Here is a 19,036-nt window from a genome sequence, read left to right as displayed (position 1 = left end):
TTTTGATTAGTCCATTGTAAGGCTAGCCCACTTCTCCACCCCCTTAATGTATTCTAGATAATCACATAACAAGTGAAACCGAAAAAAAGGCATATAAATATTTATGTCGTTCTTTTCATTTGGCCATCCCACATTGTTATGTTTCATCGTTAAAGGCATGCAACATGTTTTTCACATAAACTGGCCTACATGCCCTGCAAAGAAAAACTACAATAAAATGTCACATAAACTGGCCTACATGTCATGTCCTAGCAATTAGGAGATGTCGACAAAAAGCATGATAGAATTTGATCAGAATAAACTGAACCAATAAAACACGACAAACTAGCATACCCTGCATCACTGCCTATATATATATATATATATATATATATATATATATATATATATCCATCGTTTGATATCAAATTCACATGCTTAATTCTCGTAGCTTCAGCTTGTTGCATGTAGCCACATTGCTCCTCGATGCATAATAATGCGCCTCTTCGACGCACTGGAGCCTACAAGCCAAGCATATGGAATTACGATTTTATTCAGTCCTTGAAGATTGATGATAATACCCTACAGGTGATTGATCAGAAATCTCGTGACGTTAAATTTTGTTTTACGTTGAGGCATTTTGCTCATACATATTGAATTGTACATCCATGATTAAAATTGAACATAGTATCAAAGTAATTAGTCATAGACCGCTAGACAGATTCTGAAAATGTAGTATATATGATACAAATTTTATCAAGATGTATTACTTACACTTGATTACTTTTGTAGGATAAAGTATACAAGGATGAGTTGAAGTTCCTTGAGGAGAAAGTTAAGCATATGATTGATTACGAAGATGATGATATCAACACGCTGACTACGCTTAAATTTATTGATGACATCCAAATGTTAGGTTTGGGATATCACTTTGAAGAGGGCATAACAAGAGTTCTTGATAAATTATTGAACAACATTCATGTCCAGGAACAAACCAGAGTCTCCATCTCACTGCTCTCAGCTTCAGGCTCCTTAGACAACATGGGTTTGAGGTCTCCCATGGTTTGTACTACGTGAACGTTTTGTTATTTATTGTTACAAGCAATAGATAATTTATACTAAATTCGTCTAAATTATTTAATAGGATTTTAATCATGAAAGTACTTAATTTGTGTACTAACACCTACCTTAAATCTAAACAAGATACACCCACAAATAACTTTTTATCGTTGCCACTCAATACTAGGATATAGTGATGTTCATTTTCAATTGTCGGTGCGAAAAAGGAGAGTTTGCAACTAATTTATTTTCTTTAACAGTTTTTTTGTTCCAATCATTCTCAGTTAAATTTTTAACCCGAGATTATTAAAGAATGAATTTAGGATAATTTTTCCTTAAAGTAACTTTAAAAAAAAAATGTAGACTATCTTAATTTAATTTTATGAACATATAAACCTAAAAATATTTAGATTGCGATAAATATTTAAAAATCACTAAACCAACAACATGAAATTCGTGGAACACTATGAAAGAATATGAAACACATGAAAGATTTTTTTTTAATTACTTTAGTCGTTGAATTTAAATTGGACCATTAGATCTGTTTTTTCTCGTTGGATTTGATCATATTAGATTTTAGCCATTGGATTCAATGAACTTATTGTGGAGCCAAAAATATTTACTAGGCGACATGTAGGGGTGGTTCGGTATGGGATACCATACCGAAACTAGTATCCCAAATCCCAAACCGAAAATTTTCGGGACAGGAATTTGAAGACCAATCCCAAACCAAATTTTCAGGAATCCCAAATTTCGGGAATCCCGAAATATTTTCGGGATTTCGGGACAAATCGGGAATCCCAAATTGAAATATGAAATTATGAATTGTTCTTCAAATATATATTTCAAGAACACATTCATGAACTAGGAATGTCATTTCATTCACACTACCATTTAATCGAACACTGCCATGCCTGACTGTTTTTATCAGAGTCAAAATTCAAATTAATTAAACATTTTTTGCAATTTGTTGAGAGGTAAAAGAATCAAGTCTTCTAAAATCATCAGTTATGGCAGCAGCAATAATAAAATCCAAATGAATATCAAACAGAACATGAAAGCATCAAGGTCATCCCTGCATGAAATATATGTACAGAACCTTAATTACTTTTGAATTTTGATCACTGATATATTTAGGTACTAATGCATGAGTTGAAATATACCACCAATTGTTCATGCAGTCTTCTCTGCACCTCCATTTGCATCCTAATCGCATCAACCATGTTGCAATTAATACTGTTAAATACAGTTTTTCTCATACATTCCACAAGAAAATGCAAAACCCCCCAGCCCACAACAAAGCATATGAAAGGATATACCTAGCCAACCGAGTTTTAAAATTAATAACAAATAATTTCTTTGCATAATTGATAAAAAGGTTATACATACTTTCTTCAAGATATTAAAATTACTAAACGAAAAAGAAAAAGAGAAAGAAAAAGAATAGAGAATGTATATACATACTCATTCATACTGCGGCCTATTATGGCAGAAGATGCACTATTTCGTTGGAGATCCAGTGGAGATGCTGCCATGAAAATCAATGAATAATCAGATATGCCACATGAAAACTAAAATTTGTTAAATGAAACAGTCGAAATTTTATACATGTATATATATATATATATATATATATATATATATGTATTGTAAGGAACCCTTTAATGTTATATATTTTCGGTTCGGTATAGGATTCCCGAAATATCGAGAAGCTAATCCCAAATCCCGTACCGAAATTTCGGGATCGGTTCGGGATAGCATCCCAAAAATTTCGGGAATTTCGGTTTGGGAAATTTTCGGCTTGGAATCGGAATTTTTTCGGTTCGATTTGGGATTTTCGGGAATTTTTTCCACCCCTAGCGACATGTGGATTTTTGGACAAAAGAGGACAAAATTACCCTTGAGGCATACCGGGATTCCTATGCGCAAGCAATGGGCAATCATCTTTCAACCAAGTCCAAGGAAGAAAATATCGGTAGTCCGAAAACACGGAAATATCGATGGAAATATCGGGATAATATCGATATCGATAAAAATTACATGGAAACCACGGAAATTGTAAGAAAAACTTGGAAATTTTTAATGAAACTTTGTAGGATGTTTATTTAGTCAATTATCTATTAGTTTATCACAAAAAATTGGAAGGAAATGCATTGCATGATGGATTTAACTGATTTAAGTTGATTATATAGCGAGCTGGCAAACATTGTGAGTGTAGAAAATATGTAGTAATTAATGAAAGAAGTTTAAACACACCATAATCATTTATATATAATTAATTAGTACAATATTTGGAGGTTTTATTTAGGATATTAAAAAAAAAAAAAGGGAAGTGAATAAAATGATGAAGAATAATGTGCCGAATTTGACAATTTAAATTTCTTACACATAAGCATGCGTCTAGGCGTTGAAGTTCCAAATTATAGTATATCAATTAACGATTGAAAATCAATACATTGAATAAGATTAAACTTTAATTTGGATGCCGATTATGTTTTTTCAACTTGATATAAAGTAAAAGTATTGAATTTTGGAAGCTAGGAGTGTGTCAATTGAATTTTGGCTGACGTGCAAGGTATCAATCTCTTCGTCTCTTCGAGGGCTACAACTTTCCTTTTTGTTTCACTCAATTTCGTTGCGTATTGAAAAAGTTATACTCATTTGAATCTTACCCAGTTTCCGGCGACCTCAGTAGATTTCGAGGCAATTTCCGGCCAAACCACAACGAGTCAGACGTCGTGTGAGATACCATTCTCTTCGCCTCTTCGAGGGCTACAACTTTCCTTTTTGTTTCACTCAATTTCGTTGCGTATTGAAAAAGTTATACTCATTTGAATCTTACCCAGTTTCCGACGACCTCAGCGACCTCAGTGACTTTCGAGGCATTTTCCGGCCAAACCACTACGATTCAGACATCGTGTGAGGTACCATTCTCTTATTCTCTTCGAGGGCTACAACTTTCCTTTTTGTTTCACTCAATTTCGTTGCGTATTGAAAAAGTTATACTCATTTGAATCTTACCCAGTTTCCGACGACCTCAGCGACCTCAGTGACGTTCGAGGCATTTTCCGGCCAAACCACTACGATTCAGACATCGTGTGAGGTACCATTCTCTTAGTCTCTTCGAGGGCTACAACTTTAGTTTTTGTCTTGCTTGATTTCGTTGAGTTTTGACAAAGTTATGGCCGTTTAAAGTGGGTGTAAAATTTCGGCCGAAATTTTGATTTTTTCCCCCATTGGCGAGTCCCACATCGCCCATGCAAGGAAGTGAGCAATGAATTTTTCCTATAAAACTCACACTCCCCAGGTGAGATAACCAAAACTTGTTTGGCCTTTGGGTCATGATCAAGTTAACTATGTGTTGAGTTTTCTCAACATATTTAAGTATTTTTTTAATAAAATATTGTTGATATTGTCGATAATTTCGAAAATATCGTGATATTATCGATAATATCGTGATATTATCGAAAATATCGTGATATTATCGATAATATCGTGATATTTTGACGAAAATAGGTTGGATAGTTAAAAAAATTTCGGAACTTAAAAAAAACGATAATATCGGCGATATTTCGCCGATATTATTGAATTTTTCTTTCTTGACCAAGTCAAAAGTGTTCAAAATAGGTAACAATTTAAAGCCTATTTCATCAAATCCTAAGGTAATTTCCAAAACCTAATTTATTCTATATGTTTTATATTCCATTATTTAGCTAATCAATTAGCTAAATAATATATTTCTTTCATATTTCCTAAAAATTGACTAATTAAGGGATTAATTACCTAATCAATCCCTTAATTATCAATTGAAACACCCATTCAAACCTAAAAATACTAAAGGGCCCGCTATCCCCATTCAAAACCTAATCCATCACTTTTTCTACCTTTTTTCACCATTTCTTCCCTTTTATTAGCCAATTAATTCCATAACTACCAAAACATTTCCTTTTATGTTTAATTAGCCAATTAATTGGCTAATTAAACCAAAATAAAACCTAAAAACCCTACTTAGTGGCCGGCCACATTTCCTCTCTAAAGTGAACCAACTTAGCCCTATAAATAGGCTCCTATTTTCACCAAATATTCATTCCAATTCTCTTACAAAAAAATCCCAAATGCTCTAAACACTTTTTCTCTCTAAAATTCTAACTTTGGCATCGGAGGTTCTTCGGCCAAAGCCCCCCCCCCAATTCATCGTGGGCGCATGAGGCTTTTGGCCTTAACCTAAGGTGCTAGTTGTTTTGTAAGTGCAAAATCGTCCAAGATCGAGGAGGAAGAAATTTGCATCCACAAATTGGTGCTTTCATTGATAGTTGAAATCCATACTTGTAGAAGACTCTCTCACAAAAAGGTTTTTACTTTATTTTCTAGTCCATTTGAATATTTTTCATACGTTCTTATTATTAGAATTTTTTACTTGCAAAGGTTCTTTGATAAAGCGTATAAGAAAAATATAATGGCTAGAAATTTAGAAAATTCCACAAGTGAAAATTCTAATAATCAAGAAATGGGATTGCGGAGATCCGTGAGGCTAAATGCGACAATAAGTGGAGTGGCACCACCACCACGAGTTTCCACCACGGGAACCACCGCGGTGGCCATCTCGGTAGCTACCCGTGGCGAGGTCCATGGTGCCTTCACCACGGCCTGAGCCGTGCCATCCAAGGCTCACGGCACCAAGGCCACGGCCCAAGCCCTGTCACTCAAAGCCCAACGCGAATTTAACGCGTTGCCAAGCCAAGCCCAAGCCTCGCACCCATATGTATCACACTCCGAGCAGCCTTCTCCCGTGGCCCAGCTTGCTCCAACCGAGCAGCCAACTCTTATGGCCTAGCCTACTTCCACTGAGCAGCCCACTTCTATGGCTCAGCCTGCTCCAACCGAGCAGCCCACTCCTATGGCCTAGCCTGCTTCCGTCGAGCAGCCCACTCCTGTGGCTCAGCTTGCTCCCGCCGAGCAGCCCACTCCCGTGGCCCAGCCTACTCCCGCCAAGCAGCCTACTTTCGCAGCCCAACCTGCTCCTGCGGCCCAATCTGCTCTAGTGGCTTTCCAAGCAGCCTAAGTTGGCCTATGATTATCTTAACCATCCGGACCTACCATCGAGCCGGGGGCATTCTCACCACATTTTTTCACGGATTTGACATTTCCCAACTCAAATCTCGCGCCCGAAGTCTACCACCTTTCTATTACCCAAGGAGGCACATTCCTTCCAAGCTTTTCCAATCCAAGTGGCAAACAACACTTGTCTTGACAAGTCATAGAGTTGACGAGTACCCTCGCACAGCAGACGACCTTGGTGAACCAGCTCTTGCAGCGCACTGAGATGCAACGTGCCTTAGACGAGATGTCCCGAAGTAGGACAAGGGCAGACAAAAAACCTCTCCAGCAACGTCCCGGCGAGCAGTCACTCAACCAGCCATAAACCAAGCATTCAAGTAGTGTACACTCCCGATTGGGCCCTCGAGATAGCGTATACTCCCGCCTTAGAGCACGGAGAAGCGTGCATTCTCGATTAGGCCCACATGCGATCATACATTCACGGTTAAGGTCATACTCCGATAGTCAACATGAGCAACCTTCCAAGCGAAGTGTTCATTCGCGGCTAAGCCTACGAGGAGCATCATCCACCTCACATCGAAGTAGGCAGCACGACGGACGGATAAAAGAAATCACTCAATCTGGCTCAAGTTCAACAGGCAGTCTGCGAAGAACTCGCTCGCCTGCTAGGAACACACCACATGCACTGTATCCGCGGCATAGACAAGCAAAACACATGGAAAAACAGCCTAAACCAGCAAGTCACAACTAGAGGCAGCCGAGAGCTCCGCTACCCCTAACAAAGGTAAATTTAGGAATAAGTAGAGAGACTCTTGACCAAGCGATTACGCAATTTCCAACGTAATGAGGTCACCAATAAGGCACTATGACGGAACATGACCAATATAAGCAGGTCACCCTTCACGAACAAGATCGAACAGGCAGAGCCTCCACACGAGTTCAGCATGCCACATTTCACATCTTTCAAAAGGGATGAAGACCCGAAGAGACACTTAAAGCACTACCGAAGCGCAATGATCCTCTATCGAAACAACAATGATCTTATGTGCAAGATATTCGCCACCACTTTACAAGGCGAGGCGCAAGATTGGTTCTACACCCTGCCGCCACAATTCATCCAAAATTTTGGCGAACTTTCTTTGGTTTTTACCAAAGAATATTCATCCTATCGCTCGACCAAAAAGAAGTCTGACCATTTGTTCGACGTCAAGAAGAACCTAAAGGAGTCGCTTCGCGATTATGTGAGGAGGTTCAAAGTAGAGAAGGCAAAAATAGTCGAATGCAACGACTTGATAGCTAGAGCAGCCTTCCAAAAAAGACTTTCAGCAGACCACCCATTGTTTGGAAAACTGATAATGAAAGAAAATCTAACTCTGGTAGACTCTTTCGCTCTGGCAGAAAAGCATGCACTTTGGGACGAAGTTCGCCGATGCCCATTTAAGGCCTATCCAAGCGATCTTGAATATGAAGTTCCTCATTACTCTGAAAGAGATTCAAAGTCTGACTGGACGAGTAGTCGCATCTGAAGCAGAAATAAGTTCTACCATCAAACGAGAAGACCTAGGGGCCCGACTACCTGTATTCCATAGTTTAAAAGCTCTTCTCGATGTTATGAGTTGTATTCAACAGTTTAAAAGCTTTTGTTGATGTTCAAAAACTAACTTTGGCGATAGTTGTTGCAACCCGGAAGCACAAGTTTTACTTTCAAACGCACGCAGTCATCCTCATGACGTACTATTCTGCCCAATCCAGGTGCGCAACGATAAAGGCGTAGACCCTGGCGAATGTAAAGTTTTATGACGAACACAACAACTCGGCCCAAAAAACACGCCAAGGGTAGATGAACACTGGAATGACACACTCGAAAGCAAGTTTTGTCCTCGTCACCCTAAAAATTCTACATAGGAGCAACATGTACCGGCAGTTGAGTACCACTTTCTGCTGCGTACCACACGGCCCTAGCTGACCTTTATTTAATGATTCAACTCTAGAGTGGCCCAATACCGGCAGTTGAGCATCTCCTGCTGCGTGTGACATGGCCCCATCTCCACAGCTCTTTACTACGCCTTCACGCTGAGCCTAGGTGACGCAACAGAGCAACCCAACGATGCCTCAGAAGTAGCCGAGCACACTCTAGCCACGCCTACTCCACCCGATGGAGACTTCTGGCATTTGCATGTCGACGGCGCATCCAACTATAAAGGCTCGGGAGCAGGCAATCACTTTAAGCTTCAAAGCATCCAACAACAAAGCAGAGTACGAGGCTCTACTAGTAGGGGATTAAATCAACTTCGTTTGGACATTCTTATTCGAGGATCCTACACTGGGCCGCATCTCCGCTGCCTAGCGCTTACCAATGTCTTGAAGGTTCTAAGCTCAATCCACAAAGGCGTTTGTGGGAATCACTCCAGAGGCCAATCCTCAACACAGAAGGCTTTTAACGTAGGCTACTATTGGCCTACCATGCACCCAGATACTAAGGAGTTAATATTAAAGTGTGATCGCTGCCAACGTTATAAGCCGGTACCAGCACTGCTTGCCAACAAACTACATCTGCAGACGAGTCATAGGCCATTCATGCAGTGAGCGATCGACCTGGTAGGGCCAATGCCTCCCGCTACTGGGAAAAAGGTATGATGATCGTGGCAACCGATTACTTCACAAAATGAGTAGAAGCAGAGCTCATGATGATCACAACTCAGACGAACATAGAGCGCTTCATATGGAGGAACATCATTTGCTGATTTAGCATCCCTCAATCCATTGTCACCAGCAACAGCCCGTAATTCGTGGGCAAGGATTTGGCGAAGTTCTTCCAAAAGTACGGCATCAAGCAGCACATGTCTACGCCGAGATATCCTCAAGGCAATGGGCAGGCCAAAGCATCCAACAAGATGATCATCGACTGCCTCAAGAAATCCCTCACTAACAAGAAGGGAAAATGGCCAGACGAACTCCCGGATGTCTATGGGCATATCGTACCACTAAAAGACGAGCAACCAGTGAGATTCCTTTCTCTTTGGCATTTGGCTAGGAAGCAATCACTCATCCCAATGTCATCAAGCGAAGTATCATCGCTCTACTACCAAGCATTGAGCATAATAGTAAGGAGATGGCCACAAGCTTAGATCTGGCAGAGAAGAAGCGCAAGCAGACCATCACCGGTATCGTAGCTTACCAACATCAGCTCTTCACTAACTATAACAAAAGAGCCAAGAATCGGCAGTTCAAGCCCGGAGATCTAGTCCTAAGAAAAACCTTCATCACTGCATGCAGAGAAGGCTCCAAAAAGATGGATCTCATCTGGGAAGGTTCGTACAAGATTAGCAGAGTAGGCGACAAGAGTAATTACACATTCGCCAACATGAAGCAACAAAAGGATTGAAAAGCAGTGGAACGCATACAATATGAGGAACTACAATGTGTGACCTCCCGTTACATCAAAGTTTGAAAACTCAAGCAGCTCGACAAGCAACACCTCACAAGCCGAGAACTAGCCAGTTGTTATGCAGTTCCTACCTTACAGCTAAGTTCTCGTTCGTTTCACTCGTTTTTCAATGAGGAATTCAGAAGTAATCACAACTTGGATCGGTTGCATGCTTACAACAACTGATCGCTCCTGCACTTCAGAAGAAGACTGTGCCCTTCTTAGGGACTCATCGCAGGAATTACGCCCCCCGAGAGACCAACCATGCTCTCCAGTGCGAGAGGGTAAACCAATTCCCCGACACCCACATGGGTCAGCTCTCCAAGACGGGACGATAAACTCTACACTCTAAATATCTAGACGTGGATGAGCCTGGCTGCTCTAGTATAATTAGATGCAGATGGCTTGCGCCGGGATTCCTAGAAGTAGCCATAATGGTCTTTTTCAAGGCTTAGCTAACTGAGGATTTTGGGTCTCTTGGCCTAATCTGTGGGGAACCAGGCCCAAGAGACGGAAGGGCACATTACGCAGTATATCCGATGGACAGTTGCCCTGGAATCCTAAAGCTGCTACCGAGTGCACTAAGGTAGCCTACGGATTCTGGAAGACTGCCTACGGCTTGCCCTTCGAGCAGTAAAATCGTGTTAGACTTATACAACCGCACATTCTTATGAAAGGTTAGGCAAGCTAGCACGCATATATGAAGTTTTATCCACTGCCGACATGCTACGTAGTCGATAAACTTCACCTTTGCCAAGCGCGGAACAACCTACACCAAGTCTTAAAGTGTTGTGATACTTGCTACGTAACTACGGAATTGGAGAAAGTCAAGTTAACAGCCTAGTGGTTACGCGAACTTGTCTGCTTCTATAAGTAAGGCATCTGGCTGCCAACCCTATGGCTAACAACTTTGCAAAGTTTTACACCAACACCTACGGCTGCATAAGCTATGCGGGCTTGTTTGCTTATAAAAAAGTAGCATGTCTGCCACTGGTCATGCACAAAAGAAGCGAAGATGAAGAAAAGTGAAGGAAAACATGTTTATAAACAACTAGCAAAAGCCGAAAGAGTTCAAGCAAAATAAGAGCTACAAGGAAAAACAAATAAAATCCTAAAGGCTACCTAGAAGACTATAGCAGCTTAGACATCCCACGACTACTCGGTCGCCACACCTTCAGCAACCGCGACGCTCTTAGTAGCGGTATCATCCAGCATTTCACCCCCGGCTGCCCCAGCCTGGGCACTAACTTCTCCAACTACTTCACCAATGGAAGCCTCAAAAGTAAAATCAAGCAAGTCTTCAGGATAAATAGAGAAGGTATTGAAACCTCGAGCCCAGCCTTTCACCTTTCAGCTGCTCATCCTCCTCGAGCAGACCAACATGGATGCTCTACAGCTTATCCACTTCCTTTTTCAGACTTTCGTTGATCTTCAGTACACCTTGAAGTTCCAACATTTGGGGTTCAAGCATATCGATGATTCTCTTGAAGTGGATCACTTGGTTATAAGTAGCAATCAACTCTTAATCCTTTGTAGCAAAACAAAGCTCAGAAACGACATGCTTAAGATCTTGAATCTAAGGTATGTGAGATCTGATCTCCTTCTCTGCACTTTCATGCTTAACTTGGATTGCGTCAAGCTTAGTCTTCAAGTCAACGATCTCTTGGCGAGCGGTCTCAAGCTGCAAAGAAGTAAGGGCAGAAATATTAAACCCCTTCAAAGCAACGAGCTCAGAATCTGCCATAGTATTTGCCATCTCCTTAGCAGCCTTGCTATATCTGCATCATAGCAAGTAGAGCAGTCCTTCTATATTGGGTCGTATGCTTCGCAAATGAGCTTGGGCAAACACCTTTCTGATGCCATCAACAAACTTGGCACAAGCGTCCATGTTTTCAAGAGATCTGGTTTCAAAAGCACATAGATCTCAGCAGCCTCCCCAGAAGCAAGCTTAGTAGATTTCTCACAACTACCTACGCGAGCAGTCTCCTCATTCCCAGCAGGCGAATCAGTCTCAACAGCATAAGGAATAAGCCTTGGCATCACTTTCGCAGCAGAGTCCACCTTATTGCTCTTCATAATAGCAAGCCTCTCCAAAGGTGAACCTGACTTAGCTCCCAACAGATGTCTAGGTACAAAATTCGGCACTAGGGGTATGGCAGGACCTTTATGCCGAACAATCCTATCAGCAATCGTACTAGCCATTCTTGACATGGCAGGCGCCATATGCTCAGATCTAGCAGCCTCATTTTTCATCCCCTTGGAAAATGTTAAGTCAATCACAAGCCTGGAGGCAGTCGGTGAACCCGCTCAAGCAGCGAAAGAAGTCTTTGGTTTTTTCTCAGCCGACATCTCTTGAGCAGGCAGGGAAGATCTCTTTTCCCACCTTCACTTGCAGCAGGATCCACAACAGTGATTGGACAAGCCAATGCATCCGTCTTGATCCTATTCACCTCCTCTTTTGGGAGCAGCCCACATTTCTCCTGACGAATAGAGTTAAAGTAGCCAATGCCATTCGTGGTACCTAGCAGGGGAGTTCAACCCAACATTCTAGCAGCTCATGAGGCCCGCAACCTCTTCATTTCTCTCAATCACCAGCCTAGCTCGCGTCATGTCCAAAAGCCTAAAAGAACATGAGCCATGTGACTTGCCTAGTATTGCGCCCCAGCACCACAATCCGCGGCCCCAGCCACACAAGCTGCCCTTGGTTCTAGCCAAGTCAAGCAACTTAAAGCAGTGGTCCCTGCCACAATACCTCATCGGCCCATGTCGAGCCGACTCTTGGCCCATGCCAGCTGACGTGCCGCACCACCCCGACAGCTGCTCCGCGATAGCACCATCCAAGAAGAAGACAAGGAAAATTAATTTTTTTTCTTACCTCAGTGCGGCACAAAGAAGACGAAGAAAGCAACAAAAGACGGTACTTTGCACAGGCAAGATGTAGAAGATTGCTAGAGGAGGGGGAACAAATATCCTCTAAGCTATCTCTCTCTTGTAGGGTAGAATAAATCGCTCTCCAAAGTTGATTTAATAACCCACTTAAGGTGGACTTAAATAGACTTTGAGAGAAATTTACTTCCCTTTCCTAGAAGGATCTAATTTCTTATTACAGAGAGAATCTACATCAAAATAGGAAGCAGTCCTAAGTTTCCTAAAGCAAGAAGATCTCTAAACCTACTGCCCTTTTTTTTGCAAGCAGCCCAACAAATGTGGGGGCATTTGTGGAGCCAAAAATATTTACTAGGCGACACGTGGATTTTTGGACAAAAGAGGACAAAATTACCCTTGAGGCATACCGGGATTCCTACGCGCAAGCAGTGGGCAATAATCTTTCAACCAAGTCAAAAGTGCCCAAAATAGGTAACAATTTAAAGCCTATTTCATCAAATCCTTTCTATAAGGTAATTCCCAAATCCTAATTTATTCTATATGTTTTATATTCCATTATTTAGCTAATCAATTAGCTAAATAATATATTCCTTTCATATTTCCTAAAAATTGACTAATTAAGGGATTAATTACCTAATCAATCCCTTAATTATCAATTGAAACACCCATTCAAACCTAAAAATACTAAAGGGCCCGCTATCCCCATTCAAAACCTAATCCATCACTTTTTCTACCTTTTTCACCATTTCTTCCCTTTTATTAGCCAATTAATTCCATAACTACCAAAACATTTCCTTTTATGTTTAATTAGCCAATTAATTGGCTAATTAAACCAAAATAAAACCTAAAAACCCTAATTAGTGGCCGGCCACATTTCCTCTCTAAAGTGAACCAACTTAGCCCTATAAATAGGCTCCTATTTTCACCAAATATTCATTCCAATTCTCTTACAAAAAATCCCAAATGCTCTAAACACTCCTTCTTTCTAAAATTCTAACTTTGGCATTGGAGGTTCTTTGGCCAAAGCCCCCCCCCATTCATTGTGGGCGCGTGAGGCTTTTGGCCTTAACCTAAGGTGCTAGTTGTTTTGTAGGTACAAAATTGTCCAAGATCGAGGAGGAAGAAATTTGCATCCACATTTATAAATATAAAACAAAAAAAGTACACATATATAGTGAGCTCACTGGCCCAGGGAAGAATCTTGGCCTAAATTTGAATTTTGGGTTAAAACTCATATTTGCCCCTAAGGATTGGAGCAAGTTGGAGTCGATTTGGAACCTAAAATTTGAGTTTTACTTCAAGAGTTTGAGTAGGTTTTAGTGTAATATATTGATGTATAGAAAAATGCATTGTATCGTTTACAGTTGATACCACATAGTTTCATTCGGTATAATTCTGTATAATTACATTAAAACTATATTTAGTAGGATTCGAGCTAGGATTGATACATATGCGAGACATAAGGTGCAAGGCTTCTAGAAAATAGAAATAGTTTTGGAGATGTGGGCTTCTCTAACATCAGTGTTGGTTATTAGCACTGTACCATGTATGAACTCACTTCCAATATGTTTATATTCGCTAATTTTAAGTTAAATATAGTAGTAGATTTTGTTTTTTTTTTTTAACAATCGATATTATCTACACTAAGGGGAGGGGGGTGGGTTTAGCCTCCCAATAGGCTAGCAATAATGTGGTTCAAATTCATCTTTGGTGAGAATCGAACCTAAGACCTCTCAGTTACTAGTGAAGATGAATACCACTAAACCGTAGTACTACGTGGCACAAATAGTAGTAGACTTAATGCTTGAAAATGCACTTGAAGAGAGCACTAACAATGAACTGCTCAAGCACTCGAAATGTGATTCTAAAACACGTCAAAATTACAAATGCCCTACAAATTAAGACATTAAACATCGAATTTTCAAATTTACTTCTAGTCATTTTAAAATTAAGACATTAAAGTTTCTTAATCTAAATTACTAGACGTATTCAGCAGATTCACGTACGGTAATGGAAGTTTGAAGGCATGGATTTGTAAGGATATAAAAGGACTGTTGAGTATGTATGAAGCTTCATATTTTGCTTTCGAAGGAAAGAACCCTTTGGATGAAAGCCTTGCGTTCTCAACCATTTATCTCAAGAACCTCAGTGGAGTTAATGTTACCAAAGGACTAGCAGAACAAGTGAGTGATGCACTGGAATTTCCACTGCACCACAGAATGCAAAGATTAGGAGCTAGACGGTATATTGAGGCATACAGTAAAATGCCAGATGCAAATCAAGTGCTACTTGAAATTGCCAAGCGAGATTTTAACAGGGTGCAATGCACACTCCAAAGGGATCTTCAAGAAGTATCAAGGTAACAAGTTTGTTCCTCTTATACATGCAATATTTGGGAAGAGAGAATCAAACAAAGAATTAGGAGTGTAAGTATTAATCCTAATTCAATCAGTGTTTGCTTCATTAATTCATTTAGGTGGTGGGTGGATATGGAGTTAGCAAAAAAGTTGAGGTTCACCAGAGACAGTGATGGAGTGCTTTTTTTAGTCGGTTGGAATCATCTTTGAACCTCAACACAGTCATATCAGGAAAGGGTTGACAAAAGTGTCTGCTCTGGTAACACCATTGATGATGTCTATGATGTATATGGTACTTTGGATGAACTAGAGCTTTTTACTTCTGCTGTTGAAGGTTAGAAATTTTCTTTTGTGTTTATGTCTTGGCGTTTCATTAACAATTTTCTTAATTAATTCTTAATTACGTACTTATGGTACTTAGATGGGATATCAAAGCTACACAAATTCTCCCAGGTTACATGAAGCTTTGTTTTCTAGCTCTTTACAACACAGTGTATGAGATGGTTTATGACACTTTAAAGGAGCAAGGAGAAAACGTCCTCCCTTAGGTCACAAAAGTTGTACGTACACTACATTTATCTTATCATATATCAACAATGCTACTTAGACATATAAAATCAACCACATTAACGCACAATATAGCCATTGTATTGGAGAATGTGTGCAGTGTAGTCAATTTTCTTTTACATTAATAATATCATATTATTCTCCAATTAAATTATAACTTCAGTTTCTAATATCAATTAACTGCAATCTTTTGAATTATATAAATCGTGGGTTGATTTATGCAAAGCATTTTTAGAGGAGACAACATGCTGTTATAACAAGCACACACCCACATTTGAAAAATATATTGACAATGCATGGATATCAGTCTCAGGGGTGGTGTTCTTAGTTCATACATATTTTCTCCTCAACCCAAAGATCACAAAGCAAGGACTTGAATGCTTAGAGAATCACCACGGTCTCTTGCATTGGCCATCTCTTATTTTCCGGCTTTCCAATGATTTGAGTACTTCGGCGGTATGTACTTATTTCAGAGTCGGTTTAAAAACTATTTTAGTTTTTCATTTTCAAAATGAAGATTAAAAAATTGTTTGGGAACTCATTACGGCTTTTAGGTTTTTAAATAAAAAATAAAATCCCAAAATCAAAATCAAACCAATATTTAAGGAAAATGATAAAAATAATGTGAAAGACAACTCCCATTTTGAAAATTAACAAAAGTTACCAACAAGTTTTCAATTTTCAAAAAACGAAATAATTATCAAACGATCCCTTAATTTATTTTTAATTTGTACTTTAATCATGCATGCATTAATTTATCTTCACTTGAATATTTTAAGTATTAATTTGTTGTCCCACTGCAGGCAGAAGTGGAGAGAAAAGAAACTACGAACTCAATCTCATGCATGATGCGTGGCAGTCTGAATATTTCTGAGGAATCTGCTCGTCAATATATAAGTAATTTGGTTGAAAATAGTTGGAAGAAGTTGAACAAAGATGCAGCTTCTGCTTCTCCATTTACCAAGCAATTTGTAAAAGCAGCAATAAACCTTGCTTGGATCTCCCAATGCATATACCAATATGGTGATGGGCATGGAGCTCCAGACACAAGAGCAAAGAATGAAATCCTATCGGTGATTATTGATCCTATTTAAAGACCATAACACATACACATATATATGTTGGATTGTTGTTAGCCACTAACATAGTGGCATTTCTAAAATGTTTGTATTCAATGTAAAAGTCATGTAATATTTAATATTTAATCTCTCAAAGCTCCAAATGTTTTAACCCCTTAAAAGCCATTTGACTGGTTTTACTAATATATACAAAAAGTGTGATTGGATGGTACTACATATCAAAACAAATTGACAAAAATTGAAAAATCATTACCAAGTGCTCTAGATTAATATCCATTACCTAAGTTATATGTATCCTTGTATATAAGGAGATGTATAATTTGGATATTGAATATTTATATATACATATACACAACATTCCTAAAACGAATGAAACTAAAACACGTGTACAAAATAAAGAATTTGTATTAATGAGTGTTTAGGGGTACAATCTCTGTTACAACTTTGAATCCTCTAATTCGATCTCCGGGTTTGTAGGATGTATGTGTATGGTTGTTGATCCAAGGGTCGCGATGAATTTATCTCGGATGAATGGATGCCTCAAGGGTTTGGCTTGTGGCGATGGAACAATGTGTTGGAAATGTGCCCTAAAGCCAATCATATGATGATACTTTACGGACATTTCACATGTTAAACTAATCTAGTTTAATATAAAGGGCAAAGATTATAGTTTAAAGCCGTCTCATATAAATGTTATATGCTTAAACGATAAGTCAAAAGAATATGTAATTGGGAGAATGTGATCTAATAAAGTTAGATTCATGAGACCATTCTCTTTCGTATACATATCATAAATGTTCTTGATCATAGGATTGACAATTGGGCATTGACAGTCCGTTAAGATCAGTACGTGCTATGTCTTCTCTTAGAGAGAGTGACTGGTCTCGAGTCATTGGTGTGACTAACACCAAGATAAATATGTAGGTGCTCAATAGAGAATGAGTCCACTGAACACGATCAACAAGGAATTCTCATACTCATGTCACTTTAAAACTCATGGTTGGGATAATGCAAAATAGTCCTTTGACCTGAGGCATCATAGTTGTCTTATGGTTAGGTCCTTGATTTTTTACTATGTCAAAGTCACTCATAAGGGTGTCCACGGCATAGTTAGGGTTAAGCCACTTAGCCATGGAGGCAAGTGAATGTACAACAAGGGATCTCTAACCTTCAAACTGTTTGAGGGAGAATACTCTATGATATGATTAAGAATCTCTGGCCAGAGTATGAATGAGATTTAGGAAGTCTTTCCAAATCACATTCAAGGTAATCATATAAGTAAGAGAATCACATTGGATAGTAGACATGAATAAACTATCAAATCAAACAATGTGGTCAAGAGCATTGTATTAGAGAAATACCATATTGCATTGTAATCCCAAACTGAATAGGTTCTCCACCTCTTCTTATTAGCTTGGGTAGCCATGACTACTACTTGGTGTCACTCGTGGTTTGTGGAAGCCTTAAAGGTGTATAACCACTAAAGGGAGAATTGAAAAGTAAGTTTCAATTCACAATCAACTTGAAGACTTATAATCGCTCACTGACTCCTAAAATGAACCTAATGGATCGTACACCGAGTAAGGTAGAGATTGAAGAAACAACGGAGATGAATAAGGATAATTAAATGGTTTAATTACTTATGGCTATGATTAATTAATATGTTAATTAATCAAACAAATAAGTTCATTTTAGACCTCGGGTTAGTTTTAGGCCTCAAGGCCCAATGGGCTTCGATGTCAAGTCCAATAACTCAAGTTGTATGACAACTTGAAAATACAAAGGGCATGAAAGCCCAATGAACCCACATGGCCGGCCATAGAGTGTGAGGGAGAATTGGTTTTAATTTCAATTATGCCACTCAACATAAGTGGCTATAGAAAGGAAATTATAACCCATTCCCTCATAGGGGTTTTCTAGAGAGAAAGGAGAAAAACACAAAAAGCTATCTCTTCTCTTAGGAGGCTAGCCACCCTAGGAAGAATGGACTAGCATCCATTTCTTCCTAGGTCACTCATCTCTTCCTCAATGCTCTCCTTGGTGTGGAAACTTAGAGGTCCCCTTTCTTGGGAACTTGGAGAATCCATTCCTTCATCCACATCCAAGAAGTCATGGAGCCAAGAAGCAAAGTTCCTCCATCTACATCCATGGAGCCAAGGAGTAAGGAGACTAAAGAAAGAAGGCACTCATATGGGTGAATATCATTTGCTAAGCAAAGAGGTGCTTCAAATGTATAAAAGTTTCTCAACTCTTTTCTTTAAGATTTGAGTTGAGTCTTGGTTCACCACAACTACTAGGCCTTGAATTTCATGGGTAAAGTTTTGTTTTTGAGTGATGCAAGCATGATTCTGCCTTTAATTGTTAATTGCATGCATAGATGTTGCTTAAATGAACTTGTTTTCACAAATTTTTCCTTCACAATCGGCGTGTGCAGTGGTGCTTGATTATTCTTCATAGGTGTGATGAAGAATACAGAGAGTTTTCTGAGTCTTCCGAGTGTTTGAGAGTGTTTGGAGCTTGAGAGTTTTCTGAGTCTTTGAAAGTGTTTGGGGCTTGAAAGTTTGAGCGTCTAGGTGTGTGTTTGTCGCAAATTGCTTTATTTTGCTGATGCACTGCCGCTGCTC

At 39.4% G+C, this 19,036-nt stretch overlaps 1 pseudogene; it reads left to right on the top strand.

Annotated features, from left to right (window-relative positions):
• Nucleotides 1–421: 421 nt before the first annotated feature.
• On the top strand, nt 422–16,427 carry LOC103401276 (tricyclene synthase EBOS, chloroplastic-like; annotated as a pseudogene).
• Nucleotides 16,428–19,036: the final 2,609 nt, after the last annotated feature.

The sequence above is a fragment of the Malus domestica genome, chromosome 08, assembly GCF_042453785.1.
Source record: "Malus domestica chromosome 08, GDT2T_hap1".
In the NCBI taxonomy this organism is placed as follows: Eukaryota; Viridiplantae; Streptophyta; class Magnoliopsida; order Rosales; family Rosaceae; genus Malus; species Malus domestica.
Note: the sequence above shows the minus strand (reverse complement) of the source record. Positions and strands in the feature narration are given on the sequence as shown.